Genomic DNA, 8,235 nt, shown 5'->3' with positions numbered 1-8,235 from the left:
CGCAGTGCAACATAGCCCTCAGGGATCCCCGTAGCTGGGTGCCAGCCCCATGGGGGAAGCCAGATCCGCAAACTCTATATTTAATGTCTGAACCCTGCAATTCACCTACTCCTCAGGTTTTCAGCCTTTGGACAGCTCCCTCCCTGTGCTCCCACGCAACAGCCACTTGAGGGCGCCTCTACACCACAGCCAGTTCAATGACCCAGATCCCAAGCCCCGCCGGGTGGGCTGGGCTTCAGCTGGAAACGCTGAAAACAGACTCCAAAACCGGAAGTCCCAAACTTCGCAAAATATTCCCCAATCGGCTTCCAGACATGTCCCCCTCCCTCACTGGACCCTGCAACAATCTCCCAATTGTGTCCCCTTATTGCCAAAAATCCAATTCCATTGCAGATCGGCAGCCGGACCTGTGGGGATGGAGCTCCAGGCGGAAGCGCTACCAGCCCTGTCCGGTGACCAAAACGTCCCCCGCTTCACAACAAAACACCGTCTGTCTCCCCAAATCGATCTGCAAAGGAGTCCTGTCCCATCAACCCCTCACCAGTCCGCCCAGTACCCCCAGCTTCCTCAACACTGCAGAGCCTCCAAAAAAAGGAAAAAAAACCCTGGCCGCAGCAGCTACCCGAGCTGCAGCAGCGCCCAATACTGCGGCTCCGCCCACCCAAGGAGGGAACTTTCCACGCCCAGCTGGGACCTCCGTTTATATATTATAGACATATCCTCTCTGTTACCTTCCCATCAAATCGATGTCCAGACACCTTCCAACCAGCAAAAATCCCCGAAACAGCGCGGTCCCAAAGAACCTTCAACGCTGCCCAGCTGCCCCCTGCAGAGGCATTACCAGGCAAGTTCACTCAGCCACCATCTAGCCCCCGACTCACCATCCCCCCTAGGTTTTAAATCCATGAGTTTCTTCTTGGTATTTAGTTCATGTTAATCAGATGATACAATAGTTATCCTTTTGTTCTGGCTTGCTTCACTTAGCATAATATCTTTGAGATTCATCTATGTTATCATATGTGTCCCAATTTCATTTCTCCTTACTGAAGTAGAGTATTCCATCATATGTATATATAATATCACATTTTGCTTACCATTCATTGCTTGATGGATAATTGGGTTGTTTCCATCTTTTGGCAATTGTGAATAATGCCACTGTGAACATCTCTGTGCTAGTATCTGCTCATGTCAGTTTTTAGTTCTTCTGGATATATTCCTAGTAGAGGAATTGCTGGATCATATGGCAGTTTTCTACTTAGCTTTCTGAGGAACTGCTAAACTGTCTTCCACAGAGATTGCACCATTTTACAATCCCATCAACAGTGAAGGAGTGTTCCTTATTCTCCACATCCTCTCCAGCACTTATTGTTCTGTTTTTTAGTAATGGCAATTGTATGTGATGTGAGATGATATCTCATTGTCATTTTGATTTGCATTTCCCTAGTAGCTAGTGATATGGAGCTTTTTTCATGTGTTTTTTGTCCAATTGTATTTCCTTTTGTAGAAATGTCTATTTAAATATTTTACCCATTTTTAAATTGAATTGCTTGCTCTTTTAATGAGTTGTATGATCTCTTTATATAGAATGAAAATCAAACATTTATCAGATATATGGTTTCAAATATTTTCTCCCATTGAGTGGGCTTACTTTTCACCTTCTTGACAAAGTCCTTTGAATCATGAAAGTGTTTTAAGTTTGAGATGGTCACATTTTTCCATATTTTCTTTCATTGCTTGTGTTTACAGTGTAAGGTTTAAGAATGCAGCACCCACCACCAGGTCTTGAAGAGGTTTTCCAACATTGTCTTCTAGGAGCTTTATGGTTTTTCCTTTTATATTTAGGTCTTTGACCCATTTTTAGTTAGTTTTTAAATAAAGTGTGAGATAGGGGTCCCCCTTGATTCTTTTGGATATGGATATCCAGCTCTCCCAACACCATCTGTTGAAGAGACTGCTCTGACTCAGTTTGATGGCATTGGCAGCCTTGTCAAAAATTAATTGACCATAAATGTGAGGGTCTATTTCTGAATGCTCAATTTTATTCTATTGGTCAATCCATCTGTCTTTATGCCAGTACCATGTTGTTTTTACCACTGTTGCTTCGTAATATGCTTTAGAGTCAGGAAGTGAGAGTCCACCAGCTTTGTTCTTCTTAATGAAGTTTTTTTGGCTATTTAGGACCCCTTACCCTTTGAAATAAATTTTATAATTTGCTCTTCCATTTCTGCAAAGTAGGCTGTTGGAATTTTGATTAGGATTGCATTGAATTTGTAAATCAATTTGGGAAGACTTGATATCTTAATATTTAGTCTTCTAATCTATGAGCACAGAATGCAGTTTCATTTATTTAGGCTTTAATTTCTTTTAGAAATGTTTTTATATTTATATTAATATTTTTATTTTTATATTTATATATTTAGCCATGGGTGCTGAGGAGGAGACCCTCACTGGGAACTATTGGTTCCTCAGAACTGTTGGAAGTGTGGCTTTTCCATGGTGAAATTAGCATGGAACCTTCTCACTGGTCACAAGACAGCCATGAAAATCATCCAGAAAACTGAAAACTCCACCAGCCTCCACATGCTCTCATGAGAGGTGAGCACATTGAAGGCCTTGAAACCTCCAGACATCATCCAGTTGTCTGAAGGTACTGAAAACGTCATGGAGTGGAGTACACCAGAAGAGGAGTACTCTTTGACTACCTCATGGCCCAAGGCCCTCTGCTAGAATAAGAAGCCCAAGAGAATATTCACCAAGCAGTATCTGCTATGCAGAATTGCCGCCTAAGTTTATTGCCCACAGGGACTTGAAAAGAGAAAACCTGTTTTTGGATGCTGCTGAGAATATCAAGGTTACCAATTTTGGCTTAAGTAATACATTTAACATTGACCAGAAGCTGAAAGCCCTGTGCGGCAGTCTCTATTGTACTGCCCCTGAAATCTTTAAGGGACGCATGTATGATGGGTCGGCCATCGATGTCTGGAGCCAAATAAAATTAATAAGAAAATGAAATAATAATTTTATTTATTTATTATTTATTTATTTATTTCATTTTTTCTCTACCTTTCTCCCATCCCCCCCATGTCTGTATTCTGTGTCCATTCGCTGTGTGTTCTTCTATGTCCTCTTGTATTCTCGGCAGCACCAGGAGTTTCCACCTCTTTTTGTTGCATCATCTTGCTGCATCAGCTCTCTGTGCGGCACCACTCCTGGGCAGGCTGCACTGTTAGGCACAGGGCATCTCAATGTGAGGAGCACTCCTTGTGCATGGAGCTCCCCTAGATGGGGACACCCTTGTGTGGCACAGCACTCCTTGTGCATGGCAGTGCTGTGTGTGGGCCAGCTCACCACATGGGTCAGGAGACCCTGGGTTCGAACCCTGGATCTCCTGTATGGTAGGTGGACACTCTATCAGTTGAACCATGTCCGCTTCCCATAATAGTTTTAAACATAAGAAATAAAATTCAGAAAAATTTTTTTAAAAAGTTAAAAATTGGGATTTAAAAAATAATGAAAAATATTTAAGAAAAATTTTTTGACAGTTTGCCTTTCATCACTGTAAGATCTATTGTCTTATACGTGCATTGACATTTTCTTCCATTTGTTCACATAGTGTCTTACTTTTTTTCATTTTGTCTTCAAAGAGGTTTTAGTTCACAGTAAAGTCACATAAAAAATACAATGGATCCCATTTACCCACATCCTCCCTGTTTCCCCCTTCCCATATTAATCTTTTTACATGTGGATGATATATTTCTTATAATTGATGAATGTAGCTACTAACCATGGTCAATAGTTTACAGTATGGTTTACATTTTTGATCATATACTTTTATATAATTTGGTGAAATTTAACATGGCCTGTATCTATCATTGCAAGATCATTTAGAACACTTCCATTCCCCCAAAATACCCCCTGTTCCATCTTCTATTCCTCCTTTCCCCTCAATTCTATAGTTAGCAAAAAAATCAGGAGAGGAACAGTTCAGTGGAGACATTGGTCTCAGCCAGAGGCAACATGACTTCTCAATTTAATAGGAGAGAAGGTGTAGCCAATGTGAGTGATTGCAAAGAATATTTGAAGATGTTATGATATGAAAGGGTAATTTGAAAATTGATGATCCATCTGTTTATTAGGAGGTTATTCTATCTATTAAAAATGAGGCATTAGGTTAGAATAAGCATGATCAAAAGTCATGGAGAAGACTTCATGTATTTATTGAGACCAAAGCAATAATTCAATTATCAAGACACTAGAGTTGCCAGATATATTTGATAGTCACTAGAGTAGTGAGTTTGTGTTTATACCAGGAACAGTATCCTAATCTCATGATGTGTCAGAGGTAATCATGCAAAAATGCAGATATTTGGGTCTTGATCACCAGAGGTAGCAGTTAGTACAAGGGACATAAGAAATTAAATGTTGAACTTGTAATGTTGAAATGTATAATTGGATTAAACTAGACAGTGAAAATGAGGAGAGAGCTATGTCAGAGGCTGATGTTTGGTGAGAGGCATGAAGGCATGAGGAGATTCCTGTGAACAAGCCAAAAGGGAGGTGGTCATGACCACAGGGTGTGGCCTCTGATGAGTGATGTGAGATGGGACAGCCCAGGTAAAGCCTAAGTGTAGTGAATAGCATGCCAGGAATTTAAGCTTGGCACACAGGCTGAGCAGCATTCAAATTCTAGCTGTGTAATCTTCTAGGCATGTAATTTGATCATATTATTAAAGTTTGGTGTACTTCTCATCACAGCCTTTGTTAAATTGTTCAAGAAAAACAATCAACAGGATTACTGTGACAATAAATTAAGGGAATCTATGTAAATATTTTTCTTTTTCTAGACTTGAGGTAAAAATGGGTGTTTACTTCATTTATCACACATTACCATTTTTGTCCTTTTAATGCAGTTCATTGTTAACAAAGTTTTAAGGGAAGAATTTACAGTTTATAAATGATTAATGCTTTTACACTTACATATATTTATATATAAATAGAAGGATGTTTCAGCAATATTGATAAATATAGGACAGGATTTCAGCAAGCATTTTCTTAAAAGATCAGATGGGCAAACACCCGTCCATCCTATATTTTCTGAGTCTCTTTGTCCTACAAGAATTGTGTCTCTAGGCACAATATTATAATCTATGTATTTCTGCTAATTTCTAATAAATGGTATTTTCAGAGCTGGACTTGGAGGATGGGTGACATTGGTCACTCCAAATGAATACATTTTAACTTATTAACTCCTTCATGAAATAGATTTTAATTTGCATGAATGATATCCAAATGTACAGGAGAAATATCTAAAAGTCAGGTTTCAGGGAGTGATAATTCTTGAAATCCCAAGTGGAACAACCAAAATGATTTAGGGAAAGTGTATATAGAAGGACAGGAACTGGAAGGATTGAAGTGGGTGGTTCCAGAGGACTGGGAGGGACATTGGTGAAACAATGAAGTCCTGATGTATGCAACAACATGGATGAATCTTGAGGACATCATGTTGAATGAAATAAGTCAGATGCAAAAAGACAAATCTTTTATGGCCTCAGTAATACAAACTAATAAGTAAACTCATGGAGCTAAGATCTAGAGCATAAGTTACCAGGAGATACAATGAGGATAGATAATGGGGAACTGATACTTAATGTGTGCAGACTTTTTACTAAGGTTGACTGTAAAGGTTTTAAAATGGATACACATCATGGTAGCAAATTATTGTGAGTGTTCCTATATGGGCATGATTGTGGTTGAAAGGGGAAGTTTATGGTTGTTTATGTCACTAGAAGGAAACTAGAACAATGAACTTGGCACTATATAACATAATGAATCCAGTTGTGGTTGATGAATATAGTCAATAATACAAATATAAGAGTGTTCTGTAATGAACTATAATAAATGTATGCCACTCATACAAGATGCTAATAATAGGGTGTTATAGGGGAACAATATGAATAATGCAAATTCTGATTATAGTTAACAGTAATATTGTAATATTTTCATCAACTGTAACAAATGCACCTTAACAATGCTAAAGAGCATTAATAGAAGAAATAGAGTATGGTAGCCTTCTTTCTGAAGTAATGAAAATATTCTAAATTCATTGTGTTGATGAATGCAAAGTTATGTGATTATGCTGAGAGCCATGGATTGTATGTTATGAATGGAGTGTATGGAGCACAAATAATTAAAACTCTTAAAAAGAAAAAAATCTAGCAATAATGTCATTCAATTCCTGGCTTAGATGTTAATAATTTGGAAGATTTTCTTGGTTATTCAAATCCAACACTGGTGCCTACATTGGGCTCACAAAAATTTACTTTTCTAACATCAAAGTATGATATACTCATTCATTATACCATATTATAAGTGACATCTACTCTCCCAGTCATTGACTCATGCAGAGTAGAAATCATGTATGTCAATGTCATCTTTTATACCAAATCTTGGCAAAAAGAGCAGCTCAAGAATTTTACTGGCTGAGTTACAGATTTTATTTTCAGGCATTTTGTGATGTTTAAGAAAGAAAACACCCACAAGGTAGTACTTCAAGAGATATAAAGAAGTCTGTGTCAGCATAAATACAGGCAAATTGACCAATGGAACTGAATAAAGACCTCATAAATAGACCCTCACAGCTACAGTCAAGGGATTTTTTATGAGGTTATCAAGTCACCCCAGCTGGACTGGAAGAGTCTATTCAATAAACGGTGCTGGGAAACTAATAGCCATATCCAAAAGAAAGAAATGTGACCCATATCTCACACCTTATACAAAAATTAATTCAAAATGTATCAAGGGCCTAAATATAAAACCAACAACCATAAAAAATACTAGAAGATGTTATAGAGAAAGAACTTCAAGATCTTGTGGTGGGTGGTGGCTTCTTAAACCTTACATGCAAAACACAAGCAAAATAGGAAAATATAGATAAATGGGACCTCTCAAAATTAAACACTTTTGTACCTCAAAGGACTTTGTCAAAAGGGCAAAAAGGCAGGCAAGTCAATGGGAGAAAATATTTGGCAATCATATATCAAATAAGGATTTAATATCTATGATATATAGAGATAATATAGCTAAACAATAAAAAGATTAACTATTGGATTTTAAAAATGGGCAAAAGACTTGACAATTGTCCAAAGAGGAAATACAAATGGAGAAAAAACTTATGAAATATTGCTCAACATCAGTAGCAATTAGGGAAATTCAAATCAAAACTACAATGAGAGGGAAATGTGGGAAATGTATTAGATTAGGCAGGCAAGACTCAATTCTCTCACAAAAACAATGGAGAAAGTGTCTAAAGCTATCTGAGGGAACTGCTATGGGGGTCAGCAGAACAGTACAGTGCCACACAAGTGCCAGGAGGGTAAGGGACAGAGAAAGGAAGAACCCAAAACAACAAATGCCAGTACCAAATGCCTGCAGTGTTTGGGCTGGCTCCCCTTCCCACCCCAAAGATATTAAGTTAGGGTAAAACCCCTGGTTCACTGCAGCTTACTGAGACAGGAACAGATTTCTTCCTCCCTTTCAGCTCATTCAAGGCAAAATGGACAGGGAGGTGGGAGGCTTTTTGTGAATTTAGCCAGCAAAGCCCCATAAGAGTCTCATCTTTAGACAGACCAAGACACAGGAAAGCCAAGACTGAAACACTTCCATGGAAATATGTGGTGTTGAGTGGCATCTGCCAACATGTCTGAAAACTGGATGGGAAAAAAGTTTCTACTTCTCTCTGTATCCTATGTATCCTAACCACTGGGAGAAAATCTACACCCCATTGTTGAACCCTTGGTCCGATTTTGATAACCTAAGCTGGGTGATTTTTTTTAAAAATGGGAGAACACAAATGCAGTCACCCACTACCACAAATTAGGCAGGAGATTTTCCCATACTCAGAGAAATCGCACATCCAGAGTACAATGGGTAGACCTCACCCTGGGAAAAACCACCTTCATGATCTTTGTATCTCTCCTGCTAGGTAAGTATGGGGTAATTTGAAGAACATAGAATAAGTTGAAACAAATAACAAAGAAGAGCTGTGGGAAAAAAAATAAAAGAGAGAATTTGGCCATCAGAGAAAATTCGCCAACATATTCAGATAGCTAGACATCAGCAAATAATCACAAGCCATACTAGGAAAGAGGAAGAGATGGCCCAGCCAAAGAAACAAACCAAATGACCTGAAGAGATACAGGATTTAAGATAATTCATAAGTGATAATCACACAACTCT

At 38.5% G+C, this 8,235-nt stretch overlaps 1 pseudogene; it reads right to left on the bottom strand.

Moving 5' to 3' along the window:
- Positions 1 to 7,836: 7,836 nt before the first annotated feature.
- Positions 7,837 to 7,989, bottom strand: LOC131277469 (U1 spliceosomal RNA; annotated as a pseudogene).
- Positions 7,990 to 8,235: the final 246 nt, after the last annotated feature.

Source organism: Dasypus novemcinctus, unplaced genomic scaffold, assembly GCF_030445035.2.
Source record: "Dasypus novemcinctus isolate mDasNov1 unplaced genomic scaffold, mDasNov1.1.hap2 scaffold_101, whole genome shotgun sequence".
Lineage (NCBI taxonomy): Eukaryota > Metazoa > Chordata > Mammalia > Cingulata > Dasypodidae > Dasypus > Dasypus novemcinctus.
Note: the sequence above shows the minus strand (reverse complement) of the source record. Positions and strands in the feature narration are given on the sequence as shown.